Below are 10,377 nucleotides of genomic sequence, written 5' to 3' on the forward strand. Positions count from 1 at the left end.
GGACAAGTTTCAAATTTTTCAAATGTTTCTGCTTTGCTTTTAGCCCCTGATTGTTAATATAAATCTGGCTAAAGCAGCCAGCAGTAACCATGCCACGGCCCGAATGTGGGACTGTCTTGAAATTTCCTCTACCAACTCACTAAGTACACTGTCTTAATCTCAGACTCTAGCAAAGTCTCAGGACTTGGACAAAATGTAGAGAATTTTTTTTTTTTGGCCACAGTGTAATACACAAGCCCTCTAGTCTGCTAGTGACTCCTAGTTCTTCTTCCCAAATGAAACCTTCTGAAACTGGCCTTGGCCAACCACATTACTAGCCACACTCTGGTTTTCTGAGCTCTAACCAGAATCACCCATTAGGCTATGCTTATATCATTTTATGGCTTCTCTAGCCCACATCGCCAAATTTTTCTAATCTCCTGCACCACCCTAGTTCCAAAGACTTCTGAACCACAAAATCAGATATAGTCACAGCAATGGGCCCATTCCTGGTAGCAATTTTCCTGCTAATGTTGTGCCCAGATCGCGATATCCCCAAAGACCACCAAGGAGTCGAGTCCGATGCAATCACATGAGGAGTTTATTGCAAGCTTGAGCCTGGACTCCCGGACCTCACAGACACAGCTGTTTCATACCGAGAGCCCCGAACCCGGTTTCAGACAGGCTTTTTATCAGCAAAGCAGCAGAACTAGGGGCTTTCTAGACGGGTCAGTGCCTGATTGGTTAACATTTTGAAAATGCAGGCAGGGGACAAAGGTCTGCTGACTTGAGTTGGTGGTCAGCAGTCAGTACTCGGCAGTCACACATTGATAATTAACAGATACCTATAGGATGGTTCAAAGACCATCAAGACCTTCCGGATGAGCAAACAGTTCAACAATTAACTTGGGGTCTCTACGTATTTTATAGTATAGAATCACTAACTTACACGTTAATCAGGATCCGGACTTTAAACAATATAAGACTGCCTCACATTCCTAAGCCGGGGTTAGAGCAAAGGTCAGGGCTACGGCTACAATAGGAGGGGGGTTTTCCAGTAACTGGGTGGTGGCCTGATCACCGAATGGAGTAACTTTTAAAAATGGAGTCAGTTTGGGCTCCACACTACGATCAGTCAGCTTTTCCATTGCTGTGACAGTACCCAGCACTCACAGTTTACAGGAAGAAAGATATCACTTGGCTCGTGGTTTCAGAAGATTCAGTACATGATCTCTGGTTCTAAGGCAGAAGCATCATGTCAAAGGGTGTGGTGGAGCAAAGCTGCTTAGTTCATAGTGTCCAGGAAGCAGAGCAGAGGACCAGTGCCAGAGAGGAAGGGGCCAGAGTCTAGATATAGTACCCAAAGGCAGGCTTCCATGACCTACTCAGACACACCCAAAAGTGTGATTTACTTCCTGGTAGCTCCCAAGCCAGTCAAGTTGACACAAGTAAACTTAATCACCACACCAAGGGTTGGCTGGTGGTATGCTTAGGATTGGCTAATGAGCTAACAGTTTGGTGAAGGCAGGGGGACACACCTGTATGGAATGGCCTTCGTTGAGATTTCAGGGCCAGTTTACAAAACTCAGAACATTGAAGATGACCTGCTCCAGGAGAACTTATTATTGGGGCGACCTTAACCAGAAGCTCTACCCGGCCACAAAGGCCCATTTAAGATGTCAAGGACTCTGGATGATCTTGTATTTGATATGACTCTCTCCTGTTTGAATAATGTATAATTCACCTCTGGACAAATCCTGTAGAATTATGTCTCCGTTACTCTCAAGGGTTGGCAAACTATGGCTCATGGGCCAAATCCAACACACCATCTGCTATTGTAAATAAAGAAGTTTGTTTGTTTGTTTGTTTGTTTGGTACCGGGGATCTAACTCGGGTCCTTGCACTTGCGAAGCAGGAGGCGGAACCACTGAGCTAAATCCCTGGCCCCAAGAAGTTTTATTGGAACATAGCCATGCCCATTTCTTTTCATACTATCTATGCCTACTTTTATACTACAGCAGGAGAGTTGAGTGGTTGCTTCAGAGAACATATGACCTATGAAGTCTAAAATATTTAGTATCTGACCTTTTACAATAAGTCTGACAGTCATTGATCTAGTCTATGGCTGTCTGAACCCTTATCCCCAAGGCTGGCACCCCTTAATATAGTACTCCCAAGACTAGAAGTTGGCCTGGATAATAAGTACATGTCTTACAGCATTTAATTCATAGGAATTCACATAGTCAAAGAAGTGCTTCGGTATGTCCCCCCAAAGCCTCGTATGCTGACAGGTGGGGCTTTTGGAAGGTGATTGGATTATGGGAGTATAATAATCATCAGTGGATTAGTCCACTGACGAGTTTATATAGTTAAATGTGATGTTGAGAGGTAGAATCTGGTCAGAAGATGCAAGGCCTCAAAGGGTCTATTTCCTTTCCTGGCTCTCCCCTTGACATGTTCTCTGCTTCCTGTCCACCATGCTTCAAGCACCTCTCCTCTACTATGTGCTTCCGCCAAGCTTTCCTGTCTGGGCACCAGCTGACTATGGACTGAAAAAAATCTACAAACTGTGAGCCAAAATAAACCTTTTTTCTTTAATTTATGAGTGTCAGATATTGTGTTCCAGTGATGAAGAAAGTAAGACATGCTTAGAACCAGAAAAAAAGGATTTAAAAAGTTTTCAATGCCGGGGATTTAGCTCAGCAGTTCGGTGGCCTGCCTTGCAAACGCAAGGACCCGAGTTCAATCCCCAGTAGCAAAAAAATAAAAAAGTTTTCAATGTACCAATTTTACCTCCCTACCATTCTGTGAGAAGATACCTAGAGTAAGTGTGAAATAGATGAGAATTGTGAATCTGCTCTTCTCTTCCTCTGACTCAGGCCCTACACGCTTCTCGTGTGCAGGCCTCTCATTGTGCTGAATTGATTCTAATGTTTATTATCCACAAAGTGGTGTTGAAACTTTGGGTGGGCATCTGGGAGAAAAAAAAAGTTGGATTCAGACCACCCACCTAAACCAAGATAAATTCCCACCATCAGAGACCTAAAAATGTTCCTTGCTTGAGGAGGTCATTGGCAGGAAGGTATGCTAGAGACATGGAAGATGGCCAGTGCATTATAGGACCAGTGTCTGTGGGGAATTGGGGTTTGATGGAATTGGTCTACAGCACATACACCCCTTAGTTAGAGAGGAATTGCCCCAGGAATTTAATCTTGGGCCTCTCAATGTGTATCTTTCAGAGCTGGTCGGAAGGCAGGCTAGAGCAGTGTAGAGAGGAGCCAGAGCAGGCCAGTGGCTCACATAAGGAGTGTATCTTGATGGCACAGGAAGACCACACACCCCCTGCTAGAGTGTCAGGCAACCTGCCATTCATTAGTTACTGGAAGACAGTGGGGATATTGCACAACCTGGTGACCATGACTGTGGTGTCCCTACTTGATCCACAGAATCCCTCAAAGTTCACATTCTGGAAGGCTCAGAGCCCATGGAGCTGGTCCAGGAGCTGAAGTAATCTTAGAGAAGAAGGAGCAATTTCTGTTTCATTTTTCAAGTAGAAACCTGGAGACTATGTGGGCAAGAAAGAGCAAGCGAGGAACTTCAGAGCCAAGCCAGTATGTTGACCCTTGTAGAGACTTAAGACTTTGGGAAATATTAGAAACAATGAAAATCACAACAAAAGGTACTTTACATGTTTTAGCTTATTTAGCTCTCATGACCATCTTGTGAGCTGTTAGTATTCTGATTTTATAGATAAGACACATGGTAATTTGTATATTTCTCCAATGCCCTGGGCTCAAGGAAACAGGAGACACAGCTCCAGGAAACATGACAAAGACAAATAGCTATAACCTGATAAAAGCAGAGGGAATACCATTCTTCTCAGCCAGATGGTGTTGAAAGCCAAAGGAAGACTCTGGGGTGGAGGGTGGTCAGTGATAGTCTCAGCATCACTCAGCCATGTCCTGTGTGTTCCCTGCACCCTGAAGTCCAGAGGTGAGAGAGAACAAGCTGAGTTTCTTGAGCCAGAGAAGCCTTGTTCTGTCCTCTACTGCAGCCTTGAACTCTAGCCCAGAAAGTCATCTGAGGCCTCGTTGTCTCCCAGCTCCTGCTCCTTGGTGCATAGAATTTTGCCTCTTGCTACACACTCCCAAGCTCTGGTTTGTAGTGCACTTGGTAGGTTCTTTCTGGCTGACTTTGATCCCAGAGAGAGAGGTGGTATGCTGGAATGTTGTCCAGCCACCTTCTGTGGCGGCCAGCTCAGCCATCATCCCTGAGATATGCCCCCTATGGTGAACTCTCCCACCCCGTCCCGGTTTTCTGGGTGGAGGTATACACAAGTAGTTACGTGTAGATCCTCAAATACATCTAGCTTTCTTTGTAGATTGCTATATATGAAATCCAGAAGTCTGGAGATTTCAAAGACTCTGACCAATTCAACCCGGAACATCTTCCTGAGTCCTGCCAAGAATGGAGACCTCAGGGCCTGGTAGTTTGATCCTTTGGCTGTTATCACAGGCTACCTGTTTATCAGCAGGTCAAACATGTGGTTCATATTCTTCCTTAACAGCAGAGAAGTGTTGACAGCACTTTTGAGAGATGCCCAACAGCTGGGACAAGACCCCTGTTTTTTTTTTTTTTTTAACTTTAAGATTCACTTAAAGGATCTTTTTTTCCAGCTTTAATTGAGTTTATTGGTACATTTTAGGGATACAGTACAGTTACAGTCATTGTTGGGATCTTGTACCTCTACATGACAAGCCTTGATTCTCATTTTTTCCCCTTACCCCTGATTTTTAAATGTGAATTTTACCCAGTGATCTGTAAACCAGTCCCATTTCATTTTGGCATGCAATGTGCTTTGTGACCACTGAGAGGCACTGTTGGGTTTCAGAAAACCCAAAGAGGCCAGAGGACCATTTCAGTCCCAACGATCTGGAGGTGAGGAAGCCACTGAGGAACCTTGGAGGTTTCTAGGACTCTTTAGAATTTCCCTCCCTGATAGGAAGAATCTTTCCTATTCAGCAGTGGGCTGAACGCCTCATGCTTGCTATTGTGAAGAGGGGTACAGAGAAGCCAGGAACAGAGACCTAAAAGGGCCCTAGCTTCATTGTAGGCACCAGCCCCTGGTGGAGGACCCGGTCCAAGCAAGGTCAAGGAAGGCCCTGTGCATATCCAAGCAGGAGGCGAAATGAGCAGGGAAGGCCAGAGCTCTTGGCTTCAGAAGTTCTCTGGTATTTTTTGGAAGGACCCTTGACCTCAGAGAATGTGGTGAATGGTGGTGGCAGAACAGGTGGAGGACCCAACATGGAATAAGCAGCCCACACTGTAGATTTCCTGCCATGTTTGACACTTTCCCTTTCTTTCACATTACCACATCTGTGGCATACCAGGCTCTTTCTATCTTCTGGATAGCCTTTGGATTTTTCTACTTCTACCCAAACTGTACTACCTCCATCCTGGTCCAACACATCGTTATCCCTCCATAATGACTCTTAAGATAGGGATACCAGGTAAAACACAATATTTCTTGTTAAATTTACATTTCAGATAAACAGAATCAGAAAAAGAGTATACCCTGTATGATATTTGATGTGTGCTTATACTAAAAAATTATTCTCTACTTTCCTGAAGTTCAAATTTAACTTGGCAATCTGGTTTCATTTTGTTGTTGCTTGTTTTTTGTTTCTAAACCTAGCTACCCTGTCCAAGAACTTCTCCAGCCTTGCACCTCTATGAAGCAGCCAGAATGTGCTTACAGGAATCCAGATCTAACCATGTCACTGCCCTGTTCAAAGTCCAGAGGTGATTCCCGATTGCCTACCGGTCAAGTCCAAGCCCTTTGAGAGGTACACGAGATTGTCACTTCCTCCCTGGATACCTCCCATTCCTCATCTCCACTCTGCAGTGTGCACCCAAACCCACACTATGCCCTCAATATACCTTAAACAAGCCCTGGTACAGTACCTGCCTCCATCCAGCTCCCTGAAGAACTCCAGCTCAATCATCAAACAGGCACCCCCGTTTTCCTTCATGCTCTTCCCACATGTCCCTGCCTCTCTCTAGCCAGGCACACCCTCTCTGCACTGCATAATGGCTCTGTACTTGTTTAACAGTCTCAAAACTACCTGCTTACTTGTCTCTGTCTTCGCTACTGCACTGTGGCCTCCTTCGACAATGGCCCTTTGTCACTCTGGGGCACAGCATGGCAGGTGGCTCAGAATGAGGTACTCAACAGAAGTGTGAGGCACAAATGAATGGTTGAAAGACAAGTGGGAAATTATTTTAAAGCTGAAATTTAGATGGGCCTTGAAAATGACTGCAGTGGCAGCAGGGGACACCAGGGGGCAGAATACCCCTATTTTTGTTTGGTGGGGGTTGTGGCACAGAAAGCTGACTCCTGGCTTTTGCCTCCATTCTCCAATTTCAAGGAGAGAACTTTCAGTTGTTTTGTTTGGTTTTGTTGTTTTATTTTTAAATCATGGAAATACAAAACAGGAAAAGACCTTAAGAAAGCATGTGGAACAGTCATCTGCTTTCACATAGTTAGAAAAAGCCTATTTCTAGCTACTTTCAGGTAGTTTAAAATAGACTTGTTATAGATAAATCACAGAGAGGTTAGGGAAGTTGCTGCGTATTAGATAGCAAGTGAGCAGTACAAGGCTTGGAGCCCAGAGCTGTGTAGATGTGGCCCTGTGAAGGTGGTGCCATCACTGTCTTACAGGTGGGGAGCAGGCACAGGGAGGCTCTTGCCTCAGTAGCTCACCTAGAGTGGAGCAGGGCTTGAATGGAGATTTCCTATCTTCCTCTTTCATGCCCTTACCTCCCTCAGGCTCACAAAACTTTACCCGCACCTGGGAGGAGGAAATGAGGGGCGCCATTTGGAGGTGACCTCGTTGCACTCGTCACTGTCTGTTCTGGCTGCGCATATCCTCATCCAGGCTGGCTTCTGTGCCGGACCCAGATCTCTAGATCCTCAGTACCCAACTCAGAATGTCCTTATGGGGCTCAGAGGTGCATGAATCCCAGGGAGGGAACTGCTGAGTCTCGGGGTTAGTACAACTAGGGCCAGGATGCGGGTCCCCTGTGACACAAATTAAAGCGGCATTCGCCCACTCTTAGGGCTGTGCTGTGCAGGGTCAGCACCTGGGAGTGCCCATGTCAGGACGCTTGGGGACCTAAGGGGCCTCCCTTGCCTCACTCTAGTCCTGTCCCTGGGGATGACATTTAAAACTGAGGCCCTACCCTCCCTTCCTCCAACTGCCACTCCAGCGTAGCTCTGGAGGGGCAGCAAGGAAGCAGGGGTCACTTGGAGCACTTTGAAAAAAACTACAATGGATTGTAGGTAACCTAGCTCTGGGCTCCACCCGGGGACATGGTGTAGAGTCTCATTTCTTTTTCTAGAGTCCATGTTGGAAGGATTCTGGAGGTCTCCTCATTTCAGAGTTCCCTAATGTGGGAGAAATTACTGGATCACTAGTCCTTCCAACCAACCCTTCCCCGACTTGCATACACCTGCTTCCCAGTGGTAACCCCCAAGCCCTTTGTTCCTGTAGCCAGTCCTTCGGGGCAAAATAAGGTAAGACAACTTAAGCAACACAAGAGACTGCTGCTTTGCTGTTTGCCCAGCCCTTTCTCCACACAAAGGCTCAGGGCAGAACCATAAGTCTACTGCTCGAGCAGATGTCCAGCTTGAGATGCCATTCTTCCCTCTTCACCCCTGACCCCATGGCTTAACGTTCTCTTGGAACCTCTTACCTAAGATGGGGCCTTACGGAGGAAGAGGGCACAACAGTAGCACAGAATCTCCTGATCACACAAGCCCCCCCTCCCGCATGCGGACACACACACATGCACACACACACCACTGCTTATATAGCTGGGGGTGGGAAGTAGAGCTGGTTTGGGAAGCTTTGGGGCTGTTTGGGCAGGGATGGAACCTTAGACTGTGCTGGCTAGGCCAACACTACCACTGAGCTACACTTCAACTTTTTATTTTTATTTTGAGACAAGGTTTCCCTAAATTACCCAGGCTGGCCTGGAACTTTTGATTTTCTTCCCTCAGTCTCCCAAGTAGCTGAGATCTCAGGCTTGTACCCTCACACCCAGCTCAGGAGCTGATGAATAAGCCCCAAGGGAAGCTTTGGGCCTCTGTTGTGGGCAGTTCTCTTAGGAACTCAGCTTTGAGCCCTACTTGCCAGTTCTAGGGTTCACAGAAGACCCACTCACATCCTGCTGGATGTCAGTTGCATAACTTTGTATATCTCAGCTCCAACTCCCAAGGGCTGGAGACAAAATGAGTGTCCATTATTGACCTCAGCTATTTTAAATTGGGTGGAGACGAAGCTTAGCATGCCAAGTTGCCAGGAGAGGGGAAAGGGATTAGCAAGGATTCCTTTCCATGTCTGAGGCACCTTGGGACAGAGAAAGAACAATTCCTTGAATTCGTGCCTCTTTCAAGTCATGAATCTCTTCAAGCCTCAGTTACCTTGTCTGCAAGCCACAGGTAACACAAACCTCTCAGGAATGTAGTAAAGACTAGAAGAGATTTTATACTCCCTACATTGATTGGAAAGTCCTATTCAAAGGAGAAGTGCTCGGTATCAATCAATTAGAAGAAAATCCATACTTTCCAAACCTTGCAGGGATTGGGGATCAACTCAAAATAGATCGTGACAGAGCACTGAGCTGTGGGGGGCAGTAGAGAGCGGTGGTTAAAATCAGGGCCTTAAAATCAGAAATGCTTGGTTTCGAGCTACACTATATGCTAGTTGTGCAACTACAGGCAAGGTTCTTCCCCTCTCTGGACCTCAGTTTCCTCAGATATAAAGTAGAGGTAACATCCATACCTCCCTCTCGATCTGGGAGAGTCAGATGAGGCAACATACAAGAAAACTGAGGTAGCACATGGCTTGATGGTAGTGGAATACCATAAATATTGGTTGTAGATAGTGTTCTTAGGAAATGAGCAGGCGTTATGGAGGGGAGTTAGGGAAATTTTCCTAGAGGAGATTAAGTTTAAGCTTGGCCTTGAATGAGGAAAAGGGTTTGGAATGGAAGATGGAAGAAGGTGTTTGTAGATAAATCTTTTCCTAGCGGCCTTGGTTGGAAAGCATTGACACTATTGGAAAAGGAGACACGTGTGCACACACACACACACACACACACACACACACACCAGATTCACTTCCATCCCTTCTCATGGGTGCTCTAAAGAGATGGACCAAGAGGGGCACACCAGTGAGGGCCCATGTGGAAAGTGAAGTGGCTACAAAGATAGAAATTCAAACAGCCTCAGGAACAGCAGAGAAATATCTGGGCCACGCTGGGCTGTTGGCCTCCTACTCTGTGACCCAGGTTCGCCATGAAGCCCTGGGCCTGTCCTTCCTGCCTTCCCCTGGTAATCGGCCCTTGAGAATGTGAATATTGATTGTCAGTGGAGAAATGCTTGACCTCACCCTGGTTCCTGGTATGTATTTCAGTGGAGACTTTCTAGAAATAACTGCCTTACCTCTCAGCGTTTCCCAATGCTTTAGCAGGTAGAGTTCTTTTCTTACTGAAACTTCACGGGACTGTTGAGCAGGTGTTTTGTTTTGTTTATTTGTTTGTTTGGTTGGTTAGTTGGTTTGGTTTGGTTTGGTCCCAGGAATCAAACTCAGGGCCTCATGGTTGCCCCACAGGTGCTGCACCGCTGAGCTACATCCCTGGCCCTATTGAGCGCTTTAGAGACCTGTCTGCTGAATCCCAGAACCCAGGAAGCACAGTTTGCATATGTCCAAACACCCAGGATTCATAAATTCACGCTCAGTCTTCAGGACAAGCTGGTTCCAAGAAAGAATAGCTGGAGTGCTCATTTGCTTTTGGTCTTCTTCAGCTAAAAATGGTACACCATGTTCTTTTCTCTGCCACCTGTGTAGTGGTCAGGAGAGGCTGGGTTATACTGTGGTGAAATAGAAGTCCTGAAGTAACAGTGGCCTAATAGGAAAGATTCTTTCTTATTCATACATAGTCAGGTGCAGACTGGGAGACAGATAGGTAAGGTTATCTAAACTATGTGTCCTCAGAGGAAGAGACATGAATAAAAGCACATAGTCTTAGCTCTCTGGCTGCCATAACAAACTACCAAAGACTGAGTGGTGTAAACACAATTTATTTCTCACAGTTCTGGAGGATGGGATGTCCACAGTCAAGGCACTGGCAGTTTAAGTGTCTGGTGGCGGCTAACTTCTCACGGTAGAGGAAGACAATTAGCAAGCTCTCTAATATTCCGCCTTATCAGGAGACCAGTCTTACTGGACCAGGGCCCAACCTCATGACCACATTTAACCTTAACTCTATTCCAAATGCAGCATCCCCAGGAATTGGGGTTTTGGCATATGGGGAAGGAACATTTAGTCCAAA

The sequence above is a fragment of the Fukomys damarensis genome, unplaced genomic scaffold (genome assembly GCF_012274545.1).
Source record: "Fukomys damarensis isolate Sample0158 unplaced genomic scaffold, DMR_v1.0_HiC HiC_scaffold_39, whole genome shotgun sequence".
Lineage (NCBI taxonomy): Eukaryota > Metazoa > Chordata > Mammalia > Rodentia > Bathyergidae > Fukomys > Fukomys damarensis.